An 18855-nucleotide genomic window follows, 5' to 3' on the forward strand; every position below is an offset into this window, starting at 1 on the left:
TAGTTCAATGGGTGTCAGGTTCTGTCTGTGGACGAGGCACAGCCCATGTTTCACCCATTTGCGCTTATACACTCTCATTCATGTGTGAGGAAAAATGGGGGTCTCATTGTCAACATCCATTCTTTCTGGGTTCCCTAAAGAGTATAATATTATTAATTTCATATAAGTTATTTGCATCCCTAGTATTCTGATTGTAAATATAACCCGTTTTTAGGTCTCGCTAGAGTCAGCGCACGCGCTGCACTTGCGAGAAATTTAGCAGGTGGTTTAAAAGTGCTACCCAGGCCGGCCACCAGCTTGCTATTACGTGCACAAGTGCGCGCGATGTGCACAGCACTTTCTCCAGTCGCGCGCGCGCGTGCGCACAAATCGCGTCACCACTCGAGTTTTTATTCGGCTACTTGCCTTGTTGTGTGCATCGTTATTGAGTGAGCGTGGACTTGTCGTATATGAAATCTCTCAGGACTACCACAGGAGGATAGCCAAATAAACAAAGCAGCGTGAGCTCTGGCCCCGGGGCACTGACTGCCGCACGACTAAGCCACTGTGAGCCTCATTTGAATGCAAGCCGCCTTCTCTGTCAGGGCCCGATTCACAGAACTAACTTAAGACAAAATCCTAAACTTACTACCAGTTTGGTATTCACAGAAGGCACTTACTCATTTTGGTATTCACAGAAGGCACTTACTCATTTCGGAATTCACAGAAGTTAGGAGTCCTAACTTTAGGACTCCTAAATGCCTTCTGTGAATACCGAAAGTCTTAAAATTAGGATTTTACTCAGTTTAGGAGTAGGAAGTTAGGACTCCTAACTTTACTACTCCTAAACTGAGAAAAATCCTAACTTTACGACTTTAGGTATTCACAGAAGGCATTTAGGAGTCCTAAAGTTAGGAGTCCTAACTTTACTACTACTAAATTGAGAAAAATCCTAATTTTAAGACTTTCGGTATTCACAGAAGGCATTTAGGAGTCCTATTGTTAGGAGTCCTAACTTTACTACTACTAAACTGAGAAAAATCCTAATTTTAAGACTTTCGGTATTCACAGAAGGCATTTAGGAGTCCTAAAGTTAGGAGTCCTAACTTTACTACTACTAAACTGAGAAAAATCCTTATTTTAAGACTTTCGGTATTCACAGAAGGCATTTGGGAGTCCTATAGTTTGGAGTCCTAACTTTTCTACTCCTAAACTGAGAAAAATCCTAATTTTAAGACTTTTCGTATTCACAGAAGGCATTTAGGAGTCCTAAAGTTAGGAGTACTAACTTCTGTGAATACCGAAATGAGTAAGTGCCTTCTGTGAATACCAAAATGAGTAAGTGCCTTCGATGAATACCAAAATGGTAGTAAGTTTAGGATTTTGTCTTAAGTTAGTTCTGTGAATCGGGCCCTCTGTGTCCCTGTAAATAGCAGGCTTGTCTGTGTTCTGGCCTCACTTTCGGTACCCCCCACTTCCCCTGACCTCTTTCCCACCTGGAGCTCCTGTGGGTCATTATTTGTTCACCTTTGTAATAGCAGAGGCGGAGCCTGTCCAGGCAGCCAGGGCCAGGAGGCCTCCCCTCACTCCCTTCCACCACCCTGTTCTCTGCTGCTCCACCTAAGACCAGTCTCCGGCCAGGTCCCCACCCTGCTCGTTTGCAAACATCCATAATGCATGTCACCAAGTACCCAATGCTGCTCATGGTAATGTGAGACTGTTGATCGTATGTTTTGCTCGGGGTGGCTGTTTGCCATAAAACCTTGTGTTAGTTTAAGCGTCTGTTCCTTATCTAGAGTTGGTCTGGGTGTTGCTCTGTCATATGCACTCTTATTCTGTGCCGCTGTCTACATGCATGAGTCAAAAGCCAAAACAATTTCCTTAATCACTGATTATTACATCATACTGATCGCTGAGGTAGACAGCCAGAGAGGGCCTGCAGTTCTGGAGCATTTACTGCTACCCATGGCCGACTCATACTTTTTATCCTTGACAATCCATGCAGGGGAAGTCCATCTGTCCTGCTTGTTGGGGCTCCATTTTGTCGAGTTATCCCCGTTAATCTCTTAAACCTGAAACAATGCTACTATGCTGTGTTCGGGTCTTCACAGGGGCCTTCAACAGCGCTCACAGCATTACTTCCATTTCTTTTTTGTTTTTCTAGGAAAAAGGAAGAGTTTTCACTGGTATCAAACAAATACGTCTTCTGATCTTTATAAGGCTTTATAAGTTATTGCCATAGCTCCTCCTTTTTCTTATGCCACTCACTTTCTTCTGAATCCTTCTTTTCTCTGCCTCCTACCACGTGCCTGCCTGTACCATGCAGCAAGTCCATCACTGCCCCCGCCGCTATCTTTGGTAATGCTTGTTCTTCCAATGTCCTGTCTTTCCGTCATGCCTGTGCATATCTTCATTGCTGTCTCTAATTGGCCCAACTTCCTTTTTTAACCCCATCCTAGTCCCTGTGTCTGTGTCTGTATCTGTTGCGTCTCTGTGCCCTCCAGCCACAATCTCTCCATTGCTGATGGATGACATTTGTCACCTATTTGAATCAGTAGTCATGAAAAACTTTTTATTGGTCCTGTGAAACCGAAGCTGAGTAGACAGCTAAAAAAATCCTTTCTGCCTGGGTATCCACTGCCTGAAAGAAATGCAAATCTGCACAACAATTTTGTCTGCAAATGTTTAGGGTTTTAATCCTTTTATTGATTTTGAGAAGACAAGCATTACATTAGCTGCCACCAACATCCACCGGCCGGTGGTGAACATTCGTTTGAACTAGAAATAAAGTTGGAACAAGCATTGGCATAGCCAATAGGTCTCGCCTTTGGGACCTTATAAGTGTTTAGCCATGCAACAGTTGATGTTGATGCACCAAGGATATTGTGCTGCACAACTAAATACTTATAAGGTCCCAAAAGCGAGACCTATTGGCTATACCAATGCTTGTTTTGTGTTGCTTTTCATCCGATCCTTAATCTTCTTCAGCAGCTCTTCTGCCTCTGGAACGTCTTGTAAGAAGATAATTTATTTTTTCCTAAGTACTTTCAGATTGCCCTGTTGTACCACCTGGATCTGAACACATTTACATCTAAACCATACATCTGCTTGTAACTTTGAGTTGACTAATAGGTGACATCCTGAAAGACCCTGTAGTAAACATCAGCTTAATTTTCTTATCTCCTTTATTTCTCTTGCATGTTTCAAATTTTTTTTTTAATTGTATTTATTACTTCATTGCACATTCGTTCCATTACGAATCTGGCATGGGTTACACGCCGCTGACATAGCAGATACGTTTTCTGGCATTTTACAGTTGGTATATGGCGTTACCCCCTCATAGCGATCAAGTGCAGCAATTCTTTCCCCTTTTTCTTCTAATTGCAAATAAACTAAAGAAACTACATAAACCAAGCGAACTGTGTCAAAAATGTTCCTTAGTTCCAAAGTCCTGGAATTTTTAATTCACTGGTTAGGGTGGGGGGGTCTTCTGTTTTGGGCAAAATGAAGGGAATTTTATGTGCTTTAGTAATAGTTGATTTCAATCTGTTTTCTTACCAGTCCCAGAATCAGTGTTAGAGATCAGTCTAGCCAGAAGTAAATGAAGGCTGCGTCTTCTATGTGTATCCACTCGAGCATCCAAGTGCTTGCTTCAAAGGGATCATTGCTGAGCTTGAAAGTTTAGTGCCCCCATGGTTTCTCTTCTGCTTCTGGTTCTAAATTCCCAGTGGGCGTGCTACCCACTCTGTTCTCCTCTATTAATTTTATTATGAAGTAGAGTCTGAACCCAGTACTCATTTTTGAGTTTCTGAAGATTTTCATGGACTTTCTTTAGATACAAACATTTGTTCTAGCATGGATTTTTCATTCACTGGAGTGTTCTTCGTCTTTATGTGTTTGATGTATTTCCTGAGAGCTACTGGAGTTTACATTAACTTTGGGACTTATACATTCCCCATTGGTTCAAGGGCTTTACCCTTTCTGATTTCTCTGAATCATAGGCTATATAGCAATTCCCTTTTGTTGTGGCTGTGTATAGACAGGCACTGATTGAGAAACAATTCTCTTCGTGGTTTCACCCACAACTCTGATGTGTTTGTCGTTTTCTAGATTTCCAACTTTCTGAATGATTGAGCTGGTCAGGTACCTCATTTCTAGTGTTGGGTGCTCATTTATTTGCTTTCCAATTCTTCTTCCATACATCCCATGTCTTTTATTCACACGTGTACATTTGTAAGTATTGTGTTGGCCATCACTGACCGTGTTTTTACCTATTTTGGATCCATATGTCTTCTTGATATTTACTTAGTGTGGTATGAAATTCAGCAGATTTTTTCAATGACATAAAAATGAAAAATAAATGCAGAGGATTTAGAAATTGATCTCTTAGCTCCAACTTAAGACTTCTTGGCACCCCAGAAGGCTTGGGCGACAATGTCAACATGGAAGAGGCTATATCCAAGCAAATGAAAGAAATGTTGCTCACGGAAGCTGACAAGACTCAGATGACCTCTCTGTTGCAGATTTAAGATGTAAATATAGAGACGATTGACGTGCACATTAATCTGTGTGTAAAAACAAGTTCTGTTAAACACACATGCGACTTTACAGTTTTAAAAAGTCCTAACCTATTATGTGCTTGGAATGGCTAAATGTTTTGGGGCTTGATTTCTTTAGACTGCAACCATCCTGCTCTTCGATCACTCCACAACACAGTGGGGCAAATACTTAAACATATTTCTAAACCAGCACTCGAAGTTTATCATCTTTGGTGCAGATATACGAGTTTTAGGAATCCTCAATTCTTTCTAAAATTACTCTTTAATACCTACAACAGTCACAGGCTTCCAGGAATGTTGCTGTAAATAACTCTAAATTATGTCTTTTTATTCCCCATGCATAAATGCACATGGGGCATATTTATTGGGATGTTGTGCAGGGCAGCACAGCAACTCTCCTTGCTGCTCTGCATCAAAGTGAAAAAGTTATTTCCCCCTGCGCTGGTGCTATTTTGGCAGCCTAGCACAAGCACAGGCACCCTTGCACCATGATGCAAGGGTGAGTGTGTTGCATGCAGGATTGCTTTTGTACAGGAAGGGATACCTGAGAGGCTTTTGTATTCTTTCCTTGTGTGCATGTAGAACACACAGAAAAAGGAAAAACGAGGAGAAATAAACATAAATTCCTCATTACTCCTCCCCTGGAGAGGTGTAAGGTTTTGGCACATCCCCAGGTTTACTTGATCTTGTAAATATGGGGGAGCATCAAAATCCATTGGTGTTGCATGGGAACACCCACTGCAATGACCATGGAATGCTTTCTTAGTGCAAAGTAAGGCAATGCAGTCATTTGCACTGCTTTCTCTTACTCCATATCTGTAAGCCCAATCAAAGCCACACAAAGAGGTTTTGTGTGGCATCATAAATATGATTTGGTGGTTTGCACCACCATTGCCACACAAAAGGTGACGCAAAGACGGCGCACATGACTCATAAGTATGCTCCATAGTATACAAATAGACATGTGAAATGTATTATTTATTCCTCTTTGGAATTCCTTTTCCAAGTGAAGAAACATCTTTCTGTTTTGAGGACATTTTCTTCTCATAACTACCATGGAGAAGGATTAGCTTTAGATCTTGGCAGAAGCAAGTATCAGACAGGGTAGGAGGTGTTGTAATGTGTTTGTGATTACCCAAAAAGACATGCAGTTGTGATTGTTTCCAAATGAGTCCCAGTCGTGCTAACATGCTGAACAGTACACCATACTACAGTGATAGATCATCCAAGACTAAGTTTATTTTTGACTACCAATTCACATTGTTTCAATTACAAATTTGAATATACACTCGTAAGTCTAGTCATTTCTAAACTTAAACTTAAACATGAAATATTTCTTTTTTTTACATTTGGTCGATGAAGTAAAAACATATGAGCATTTTTAACGAAGATTTTCATCAATTGGGCTAATTGTTTCTCATCATAAAAGTTAAGTCATACTGAACCGCTAGAATCCTGATGCAGCATGATAACCACAGGGGAGAGGCCATGGCTTTTCTCCTCAATCCACAGCAATCTGAATGGGGTCCTGTGAAAACTATTGAGTACCATTTTTTGACAACTATATGTGCTTCTGACAACCAAGGGGCAGAGTTATGGGTATTTGGGCATACATCAGTGCAGCAAGTCACCTTGCTGCGCTGCCCTATGTCAAAGTGAAAGGGCAGGAATGCACAGTATTTATCTAATACATTGCATTCCTGCCCTTTCCGTTGGCGTCATTTCGGTAGCCTAGCGCCAATGCAGGCACCCTTGCATCATGGTGGAAGGGTAACTGTATCGTCGGCAGGATTGTTCTTGTGCAAGAACGGGCACATTCCTAAACAACAACAATCCTGGGAGGCTTTTTCCTGATTCTATATGTGCTTGCATAATAAATGCAGCACACATGGAAAGAGGAAAAAACTAGGAGAAATAACATTATTTCGCTTCATTGCACCTTCCTTGTGGAGGTGTAAGGTTTTGGTGCATCCTCAGGTTTACATGGTCTAGTAAATCTGAACATGTATCAAAATTCATGGGTGTTGTGTGGGAACACCTATCAAAACGCCCATGGAACGCCTCCCTAGCACAGAGTAAGTCAAAGCAGTGATTTGCCCTGCCATACCTTACTCCATATCTATGGGGCCATTCAAAGCCACACAAAGTTGTATGGCCTCATAATTATGATTTTGTGGTTTCCCATGTTTGAGTGTCACAAAAAGTGCCAATACAGCGGTGCACAGGGCTCATAAATAGACCCTCAAGTTTCCATGGTGAAATCCTTAAGAAATAGCACCGAGTGGATACTCCATTGGGGAAGGTTGTGTTTAAAAAGTTAGTAACATCACATAGCGCTATCATGAATATGCACATGATGCACACAAACCCAGAGAATTAGAACCCATTTCAAATATGAGCAATTAGTTGTGTGATTGCGTGATTTTATTTTAGGCAGAGCAATTGATTATGAGAGAGATTTAGTTTTTTTAGTTTTGAGTTACTCCACGAATGTGTGAATGATGTATGTGAAATGTCACACCATTAATCTATACCAGTTTGAGTACATATTATTTTATTTGAAGGAAGAGATGAAGACACAACTTTTAAATTACATCACAATGCAGGAACAGCCCACTTCCGTTCTCATCACCCAGCTCCCCTTGAATCACTTATGGACTGTGTCTCTTTGCTTTTGACACTGTAATGCGCTCTGTTGACTTTTTGTTAGAATTGAACTACACAAATATCACATACATACTGATTACTAATTCCATTGTGCTGCTGTTTGCTCTACAGAATACAATCGTTAAGCTCTATGAAAAAGTACAATGGAGAGGATTAACATGACGAGGTGATTTCCTACTGTCTGAGACCCTGTATCAACAAGCATGTTCGATTGACAGGTGTAATAGCCCAGAAATGGTTAATCAATTGATTTAATCATAGGTTTTTCATCCTCCTTGGAAAGCACTGGACGAAATTCCAATAAATTACAAATGTAATTCCAGCCCCGACAGGAGCTGTATATAGGACTTGTGATGTATAGTACACTTTATTGTTTTCAGGCACCCCATATGCATTTTTCTTTTAACCACATTGATCCTACAAGATTGATGGGAATGGTGTGTTCCTGGTGGCACACTGCATTCAGATAGCTCCACAATGTGTTAACGAGGCAAGCTAGTCTTTTTAGAATTTACAATTTAGGCATCCTTGTTTATGATTTATGAAATTGATTTTTCAAATCTTTACCAACTTTCTACATGAAATCACTGTGTATTCCTTTAGGGTTGATTCCAGTGCAAATATAATGACACACCACAAAAGATCTCTTTCAAGTGGATCAACAATCTCAATTTGGGTGCAGACTCCCAGTTAAGCCCAAAATGGCACAAATTAAGCTAGAAACGGGTATTTTCCATTCCCAATTTGCATCAAGGTACACCTGCTGCACATGTGGAGGGCAATTAGTGCACATTCCAGTTTGGCACATCTGTGAATGCATGCACTTAGGACATATTTAATATTTTTTTAACAAAATGTTTATGTGAAATTTACATCCCGGCAAAAAAATTAGGTCTGTGCTGGAAAGCTGACTGACAATAAAACAAAAGAGTGCTGTAAGCTGTTTTGCATTGCTTTGCATCAAGCTGGCATTCTATGAATGGTACGTGGGTGTTTCCATGCCACCACCCATGGGTTTTGACAATATCTACTAACAGTAATAGACAAGGTTTTGAGCCAAAAAATAATGGGCCTAATTTATGGCATTTTGTTGTAGGGAAGCACAGGAAGGCAACTTGCGGTGCTGCCCAACACCAAAGTGAAAGAGCAGGAATGCACTGTATTTATGCAATACTGTGCATTCCTGTCCTTTCTGCCTGCACTGGTGCCGTCTTGGCAGCCGAGCGCCAACGTATGGCACCATGGTGCAAGGGTGCTTCCATTGCAGGCAGGATTGTTTTGTGCAGGAAAGGGCACCTTCCTGTACAAACTCAATCCTACGAGTAGTAGTAGTGTTTTACATCACTTTGTAAATCAGGGGCAGCATCAAATTCCATGGGTGTTACGTGGGAAAACACACTGAAACGCCAATGAATGCCTCCTGGGCGCAGAGTAAGGCGTCACAGTTATTTGCTCTGTGCGTCTTACTTATGATTTATGAGGCCACTCAAATCCACGTAGGGTCATCATGCATGTGCCACTTTACGTGGTGCAAACATGGTTGAGAGTTCTCATAAATAAGCCCCTCTGTCTCATTGAGGCAGGTACAAGAAAGGCATAAAAAGGAGAACTGTTTTTCTCCTAACGTTTCCGATTTTACATTTGTGCTGCACTCAATATGAGGGACGTTTTAAGGTTTGTCTAGGTGTAGTTCTTTGTACTGAAAGCATATCCTTCTAGTACAAAACCTATACTAAACATGATGCAGACACCTTTGTATTGTGGGGCAGTGGTGTATGCATGGCCCTAGGCAGCCTGAGTGTGCACCAGTGCTAGAGAGGGAGCAGGACAGTGCCATATCTATAAATATATGGCACTGTCCTGCTCTCTCTCTCTAGCTCTGGTGCTCTGTCCCTCTCACCCAGCGCAGCAACTGTGGTTTCTGCGCTGTGTTTAGTAACAACTTTGTATATTCTGGGCCTTTGTGAAATTTCCCTCATTTGGAGGTCTGCAATTTCGATTCCGATGCAAATTCTGCATGAGTTAATTACTACACATCGTAAACAGTAATTAGCAGGTGGAAGATTTGCATTGATAATAGTCCTCCAGTTGTATCCAGGTTCATAGCTGGAGTAGTCAGTATTAGTTGCCTCCAAAAAACAATATCCATGGCAAATAAATGAGAAATAAACACGGTTATATGGTTATATTCAGAACTGTTCACTAGCTTTAAATGATAAGATTGTCCAGGACAATAGGAAAGAAAATAATACGCTTGTGTTCATAATCTTGTACTGTAACAGTAGCCTCTTCGCTAAGAAAGTCCATAACATAATGCTCTCTGATTTACAATTATGAATAAACTGGTTTCTGTATCATGGCTGGATCTAAACAGAATATAATATGAGTATGAACAAAATAATAGCCAATTTTATGTTAGAATAATCAAATGATACATTTATAAAACACTGGTTATCTGTTGGATAGTCATCTAAGCTGCCATTCTAAATTTTCTTTATTCAGCTTCATCAGAATTAGGAAATACATTTACCACACTGTTCAAAGAATTCTGATGACATTTAGAAACAACGTGGCCACGACCCGAGTGATGTAGAAAGGCCACATGAGCCCAAGGATGCCAATATAGGTTCATATATAATTGTTTTGTGTTATATGCTTTACGATTTGATTTGTGTACGCTTTAGAAAAATTTTGAGTATTTGGGGGGGCGTGGCTTGGATGCCGCGCAAGATGGCCGGCTAGGTACGGAGCTCCGCCGCATCGAACACCTCACGGCGTTTTTTCCCGATGTAAACGGGACCGCTACTGAGCACCGCTGCCGGACTTGGTTGGCGGAACACTAGCGGAATCGGCGGAGCAGCTTTTCATCGCTGGTGGAGCCGTTTTCGCCCCTCTCCGTGATGAATTCCCTGCCCCTCACGGAGCCGCCATTTTGAAGTTCTTTCGAGCATCTGAGCCTCTGCTGATACGAGCTGTCACCACACGATGTGCCACTGGACACCAATGAACTTTCAGACACCGACTTCACCTCAGGGGTGAGATTTATATATATTGTACAAGACACCTTTACTCCGTTTTTTTCTCTCCTCCTCCACATTAGAGGAAACGTCCAAATACGCAGTTTTACGGCGCTTCACCCCTGACAACTGGATGTTTCCCGCTCTAACATGCTCGCTGCTCTGAAATACTTTTTATCCTAAATTTCCTCCTCATGGCGCTATGATAACAACGTTCTCTGAGACTTTCTGCCTGTTTCTCCTGCGCCTCAGCTACTTCAGGATGCTCCTTCCTGTGCTTCCATTTTAGCCATTCTCCCCTTTTTGTACTCGTTATTTTAGCATACTCTAATTCTCTGTCGCCTTTCCCACTGAGTTACGTCTGGGTGCTTCTCCCTTTCTTTGGAGATATTTCTGGAACATTTCACATGCACCTTTAGTCTTCTCACAGGGAATTGAGCCTATATTGTCGCACGTTCATTTCTTTCTATGGTCAACTTACGCAAACCTAAATTTGTCTTCATACCATCGAGGAGTGCTTCAGGTGCATCTTCATCTGGTACAAATAGAGCCACTGTATCTGCGAAAATGACGACTCCAAAATCATCATTGGCTCATACTAACACCACTAAGTCTTCCCCACCCGCTCCGGCGGGCAAGCGCCTCAAGCAAAATTCTCCTACACCAGAAGACAATCCTTCTCATTCTTCTATTGACCAAATTCTAGAGGAATTGCGTGCGCTGCGCCCATTTATTGAAAAGACGAGTACAGATATGCAGCTTTTAAAAGATAAATGGGATAATATGGATGCCCGTCTCTCTACTGTTGAACAGCACCTCCCTGAAGTTCAGTCCAACACACAACGTATAGACTCTTTAGAAAAAACGGTCCTCTCACTCCAAAAGCATACAGAGGATTTGGAAAATCGAAATAGGAGGAATAACCTCCGTATTTACAATTTGCCGGAAAATCTTGAGGGGGATAATCCAGTAACTTTCTTCACCACTTTCTTGTCGAAACTTCTGGACCTACCACCTTCCACCTCCATTAGTATACAAAGAGCCCATAGACTAGGTGCCAGAACGGGCTCCTCTTCAAAACCTCGTGGAGTCATTATTTTATTTCTGAAATACACAGATCTTTTATTGATTCTCTCAGCCGCGAGGAGTAAAAAACAAGTGTCTTGGCAAGGTCAACGAGTATATTTTTCTCAAGATGTCTCTAATGTCACCGCCTCCAGACGTAAAGAATTTCTGGCTATGCGTCCCTCTCTGCGCGCCTTGGGAGCAAGATATGGCTTGTTTCATCCTTGTACTTTCAGAGTCACCTATCGAGAAAAGACTTGGTCATTTCAGGAACCTGGAGAATTAAGGAACTTTCTTCTTCTACACAGTGGAGAAGGGATGGACGCCTCCTCTTCTGCTTCGACCAGTGGCTGAAATTGGACTTTTATTGTTTAACTTGTTTGTCTTCCTAATGGCTTGTCTTTGACTTCGTATATTCTCCTTACTTTTCATCTCAGTTCTTACACTCTCTTTTCGTATCTCTTCTCTTCTTTATCTGTTTCTGGCATCTCCTATATATCCCTCTATTTTCTTTTCTACTCTCTAGACTTCAATTTTTACGTCTACATGTTATGTTTGTTAACATTTCTCCCTTTTTTCTTCCCCAGACGGATATGTATCGGATACTCCTCTCAACACCTTGTCCCATTCCATGTTCCTTTTGTGCGGTCTCGATGTGGTTCTCCTCCTGATCCTGGTCCGTACGTCTTGTAAAGCATCACCACCTCCCCACCTTCCCTATGTGTATTTTTTCTCTTTCAGGTATGTTTAATACAGTCATCCTTCTGGATTTGTACTGTCTTCTATGCATTCTCTCTTTTCTTCCTTCTTCCTTCCCCACTGATCTCCTTTCCCTTTTCCCATCCCTCTCCTCCTCCCTTTTCCTTTTTCTTCTTCCTTTTCTACCTGTTCTTCCTTCTTCCTTTTTGAAGAGTTTTATGGTTAATACTTCTATACAGTTTGAATTATTATTACATGTACAGTATGCTTTTGCAATTCTTGATTTAGATCAGTTTAGTAAGCTTTCACCTTCAAAGTTGTTTCATGGAATGTGAAAGGATTTAATCACCCTATCAAAAGGCAAAGAGTACTCTCCCACCTTTCCTCTTACAATCCAGACATCGTCCTTATTCAAGAAACTCACCTATCTGACATCGAATCTTTAAAGCTAAAGCGACTATGGGTTGGAACTGTTTTATTTTCTCCTGCTTCTCAAAAAAAGAATGGAGTAGCCATTTTGATTCATAAGCGACTCCAGTGTAAAGTAGTTCTAGAAGAAAAGGATGACGAGGGACGCTGGGTCTTAGCTAAACTACTAATTAACAATATCCCACTTACGATATTCAATGTTTACGGTCCCACATGTTTTGACTCCTCTTTTTGGCCCTCCATCACAGCAAAATGTATTCAACATAAAGATGATGCTTTTCTATTGGGTGGAGATTGTAACCAGATCATTGACCCATTTTTAGACCGAAGATCCTCTGTTCGTCTCTCCCCTCATAAACCACATAAACAATTCCTTGACACTATTACCCAAACTCATCTTGTAGACTCATGGAGACTCACTCACCCAGACGTTATGGATTTCTCCTTCTTCTCTCCTCCTCATGCTTCCTTCTCCCGCTTAGACTATATCTTTCTCTCTTCATCTCTTTCTCAACACCTTATTTCTTCTTCTATTGAACCAATCGTTATCTCTGACCATGCTCCTATTATTACTGTTTTTGACCTTCTTCCTCCTACTCCTAAATCTTCTCGCTGGCGCTTCAACCCTTCTCTTCTTACTGATCCTCTTTTTTCCTCCTCTTTTCGTGCTTTTGCTTCTGAATTTTTTCATCTTAACTCTACGCCTGATACCCTACCTCATATTCTTTGGGATTCCTTCAAGGCCACAGCCCGAGGTTTTATTATTGATTTTGTCTCTAAAAAGAAGAAAAAATTCCTTCAAAAACGTAAAGTCACCCTTGCTCATATTAAATCTCTGGAACATCAATTCTATACTTCCTCTGATAAGATTATGTCTCCTGAATTGCTTAAGGCTAAGATTGCCTTTAACAAACTTACCACAGACTCTGCCTCCTCTTTTCTTCTCCGGAGCAGCGCGCGATTTTATGGAGGTAGAAATAAATCAGGTAAACTGTTAGCTAATTATTTAAAATCTCGTAAAGAACGTACTAATATTGATTCTATTTATTCCCCCTCTAATGTACTTCTTCATACCAATGCAGAAATTTTGGAACAATTCCACTCTTTTTATAAAACTCTATATACTCCGGAAAACCCTCCCACCCCAGACCTTATTCAATCCTACTTTGACAACATACCTCAACCAGATACTTCCCACCTTAATATTTCGGCTGTTGACTCTGACCTCACGATTTCGGAACTGTCCTCTGCTCTATCCTCCCTCACTAAGGGGAAAACCCCAGGACCGGACGGCTTCCCAGTTGAATTCTACCTACATTTCTCAGACCTTCTTTTACCCCACCTTTTATCTCTATTTCAGTCTTTTTGTTCTACTGGATCAGCCCAAGGCTCTTTTCAGGACGCTACCATATGCCTTATCCCTAAAGATGGTAGAGATCCTAAGTTCTGTAAAAATTATCGACCTATATCTCTAGTTAATGTTGACTATAAAATTTTTGCGAAACTATTAGCTCTTCGCCTTGACCCGCTCCTACCACATCTTATAGGGAAAGAACAATGCGGCTTTGTCAGGGGCCGCTTGACCTCGGACAATTCTAGACTCTTTCTTAATGTTTTAAGTAAAGCCCCTTCACTATCGATTCCCCTTGCAGCCATTTCAGTAGATGCTGAGAAAGCCTTCGACCGGGTTGACTGGTCTTTTCTTCTGGCTTCCTTAAAATGGCACGGCTTTAACCCTAAATTCATATCTTATATTTCTTTGATATATTCTATGCCCAAAGCGTCTGTTCTCGTTAATGGTCAACTCACTTCCCCATTCACACTTCAACGGGGTGTTCGTCAGGGCTGTCCCTTATCACCTCTTTTATTTATTTTAGCGCTTGAACCTTTCCTTACCTCCATACGCAGTAATCCATTCATCTCTGGCTTCCCGTACGGTAAACGTCATCTTAAATTGTCTGCATATGCTGACGATATTCTTTTATTTATTTCTGACCCGCCTACCTCAGTCCCCGCATTACTAAACGAATTTCAGCAATTCTCCTTGGTCTCCGGTTACAAAATAAACTCGGACAAAACAGAGATTCTTCCTTTAACCACACTTTGTCTCCCCCACTTTTTCACGGCTACTGGCTTCGCTTGGAATTCTACAAAAATTAAATATCTCGGCGTTCTTTTTTCTAGCTCTATATCCTCCTCCATTCAACTCAACATGAATGCAGTCATATCTAGGATAGACTCATTACTCACCTCTTGGAATCCACTATTTCTTTCCTGGTGGGGCCGTCTTGACTCCATCAGAATGATGATTGCCCCCATTTTGATCTATTTATTATCCATGCTCCCACTTCGTATCCCAAACTCCTATTTCCGCCGCATTGACTCTACGTTGTCCAAATTTCTTTGGAAGCAGAAAAAAGCCCGCATATCGCTTTCCAACTTACGTAAATCTAAACTTAATGGTGGTACCAACTTTCCAGACTTCCGCCTCTATCACAAGTCCTTTTCCCTTCGACAGGCTTCCCGCTGGTTATCTCAGGAACCCTCCCCTTTTTCTCCCCTCTGGCTTTCTGTTGAACAGGAACTACTGCTTCCGTACTCTTTCCAAGAAGTAATTCGTTTTACCTCTAAAGCCCCATGCCTTAATCCCCTTTTATTCAAGCATACTTCTTCTCTTCTGCGCCCTTTAGTTTCACCTTCCTCAGTAACGCAGGAATCCTTCCTACTATTGCCTATATGGTACAATTCACTTTTATTAATTAACAATCGACCTATTGCATGGCCCTCATGGAGAGCGAAAGGTATCATTTGGATACGTCATCTTTTTGATGGGTCATCCCCTTGCTCATTTCCTGCATTTCGGTCTCAAATCCACTGCCCTCCTTCTTTTGCAAAGAAATTCCCCATCCTTATGGAAACCATTCTAGATCGTTATTACTCTCTCCCCTCTGAAGACCTACCTGCCTCATCTTCCTCTCTACTCACTGTCCTTTCTACAACTCCTAAAGCTTCCATCATTTACCGGTACTTTTCAGCCCCTAATCCAGTTCGTCTCAAATCAAAACTAGAATTGTCCTGGGAGACAGACTTACTTTCTTCATGGCCGACTTCTCTTTGGGACAAAATATGGGCTCGGTCCTTGAAGATTTCCCGTACTGCTTCTCTCACTCAATCCTTATTTTTCTTTTACCACAGACTTTACCTTTCTCCTTTTTCTATCTCCCGCTTTCAACCTGATGCTGTATCTAACTGTTGGACCTGTAATGCCCCTTCTGCGGACCTTTTCCACCTCTTCTTCTTCTGCCCTTCAACTCGTATTTTCTGGTCTCAGATATTCTCTCGCCTTTCTCGCATTTTCAACCTCTCTATTCAATTTTCTCCTCCTTTAGTATTTCTTGGTAGCCTTTCAGAGGATTTAGTCCTCCCCCCACATTCTCGCGGTCTTTTTGATCTTATGCTGGCTCTGGCATTACAACATATTGTCTCTAATTGGAAATCTCTGAACAAATTGTCTCTCAATTGTTGGTGGAATCTTGTATGTCACTCACACAGACTTGATGTTGCTTTTGCCTCCTCCTGTAAACCCTCCCGAAATGTTGAATTTTACTGGCTACCTCTCACTCTATACCTTGATCAATCCGCCAAAAAGTGTTACTCTCCACTATCTTCAGTTAATTTCAAGCCCCCCTGAACTCATGTACTCTTGCCTGCAGTTTTTCATGATATTTTTCAGTCCCAATATTGTTATTATTTAGCTTTATATTGACCTTCTTCATATTTATTTTTCATTCATGCAATTATTCATATGATGCCTTTTACTGTACTTTTTGATTGCCATTGACTGTACTTCCTATTATTGCTTACCCATCCTCTAAGATCAATACCATGTTTTTGTTTTCTTCTCTCCTCCCTTCCCCCCCTCCTTCCCTCCCCACCATTTAAAATGCTTTGTCTTTCACTGTGATATTGGCTGATTCTACTTTCTTTGTCCCATCTCATACCTTTGTTCTCATATTGGCTGATGTCACCTTATTGTATTACTTATTTCTCTCTAATAAAGCTTTCAAACATAAAAAAAAAAAAAGAAAAATTTTGAGTATTTGAGTGTCATCCGTTTAGTATTGATTGCTTGCCTGAATTTGCCGATATGTCTGTCAATGTATTGATAAATGTGTGTTTTTGGTGGGGATATATGTCGCTAATTATTGAAATGTGTTTTAAGCAAGCATATATCATAAATCAAATTTGAAATGCAAAGCGCACTGTAAGGAATTAACAAAACACTCATTTCAACAAGCATTTGCAATGCAATAAGTCTCGGATTTACGTGAGTTTAAGCTATTGGAATTGTAAACGGCAATACCTTTTATTCATGTTTTAACATCAAAAATAATAATAAAAGGCATTGTCATTTACAATGTTAATAGCTCAAACTTGCGTAAATGCGAGACCTATTGCATTGCAAATGCTTGTTTCCCATTCTGTTTCCCTATTTAGTCCCCTCCGCAAATTCCTGTCCAGGCGAAGTAACCAGCTGGAACAAGGCCCCGTGAAAAGCATCCAGCAGTGTTGAGCAGCGTGGGACAGCTGTGCAGGAGAGGGGGGAGCGACACTGTTTGATCGCACAGGGCGGGCCGCCTAAGAAGGGATACTAGGCAGCAATCTGCAGGATTTGAAAGTGGTGTTTGCTACTTTTAGCCTTTCGTAGAAGGGGTAAGTGCTGGTTGGCGCACGCCTCCACTCTCCTGCCTGAAGCAGACACCTGACAAGTGTGACTGCATGTAAAGTGCCTTAGGGGCACTGGCAAAAAGCACTAGAGAGTCAGTTTGGGCTGAGAGAGGCTGTTAAAGTTCACCAGAAACGTGTCTGTTTTATTTTCTCCAACAAGAACGTGATAACTTCAGGATGATGCTGTTAAGAGTTACCAGTAAACAGGTGCCGCATAATGCACGGTACTCACCCTGTTTTGGAAGGCGTCACCCATTTTTGGCTCATTTTCACCCTCCAGACACAGAGCACTATCATCCTTTTTGAAACTGCCCCCACCTTATACAAATTATTCTTGTTTATTGATTTTAATGGGACCGTACTTCAGAAGCGCTGTTTCCCAACCTCCTCCGAGGCTTCAGAAGGTTGAGAGGTAAACTTGCCCGCATAACGCCTAGTACTCACCCACAAATGTGCGGTGTAAGGGAACCGGGATGGTGTGAGACATTGGAAGGAAGAGTAGCTGGGATGGCCGCATGGACTGCAGGTATGCCGTGGCAAGGAGACGCTGGCATAGGGAGTCACTAGGGATTGGAGACTTGGACACTGGGGCACCAAGATGTAGATTCCGGGACAGGGAGATACAGGCACTGGGGCAGTGAGATACAGCCACAGGGAGATACAGACACAGGGGCAGGGAGATACAGGGACAGGGAGATACAGGAACTAAGGCAGGGAGATACAGGCACAGGGAGATATAGAGACAGGGAGAGAAAAGGCACTGGGGCAGGGATACAATGGCAATAGGACAGAGATACACGGGCACTAGGAAAGGGAAACACAGACACAGAGAGGGATACAAGGACACGGGAACTGAGAGGCACATGGACAGGGGAATGCAGGCACTGGAACAGGGAGATTCAGGCAGTGGGCCAGGAAGATAGAGGCACTGGGGCAGGGAGATGCAGGCACTGGGGCAAGAATGAATGGGCAATAAAACAGAGCCACATAAACACTGTGGACACTCACCATCGCCCCCGCACAGGAATTAACTCTTCCACGGGCGAGGAGGAGCGCTGGTTCCGGCAGTTACTGGAGCCTGGGAAAGGGGTGTGAAAAAAGCACAACCCGGGCAGTAGGAGGTACGGGGTTGCAGCACCCGCGCTGTACTTTAACATGGTTAAAGGTGAAGCGTGGGTGCCGCAATTGATGTTTTCTTAAAAAACTTGGTGCACAGTGACCGAGAAAAAAAACAGAGACACTGTGAGAGGGATACATGGGCAGAGAGACACTGAGACAGAGGCATACGGACACTGGAACAGAGACACCGGGACGGGGCATCCAGACACGGGATATGGATATATGGGTTAAGAACAGAGATACACGGACACTGGGGAAGGGAAACATAGACACTGAAAGAGGGATATAAGGACACGGGGACTAAGAACATGGGCAGGGAAACCACAGGAACTGCAGTACTCACACTATGAGGCGCTGACAAACACAGATAGATACTGCGGTATTTCGAATAAGACGTACTCACATGGCACCAACACTGCGGACACTCACAGTCGCCCCCGCACATGAATTAACTCTTCCACGGGCGAGGCGGAGCGCAGGTTCCGGCAGATACGGGAACCTGGGAAAAGGGGCGTGAAAAAAGCACAACCCGGGCAGTAGGAGGTACAGGGTCGCCGCACCGTGCTGTACTTTAACATGGTTAAAGGTAAAGC

The sequence above is a fragment of the Triturus cristatus genome, chromosome 2_1 (genome assembly GCF_964204655.1).
Source record: "Triturus cristatus chromosome 2_1, aTriCri1.1, whole genome shotgun sequence".
Taxonomy (NCBI): Eukaryota; Metazoa; Chordata; class Amphibia; order Caudata; family Salamandridae; genus Triturus; species Triturus cristatus.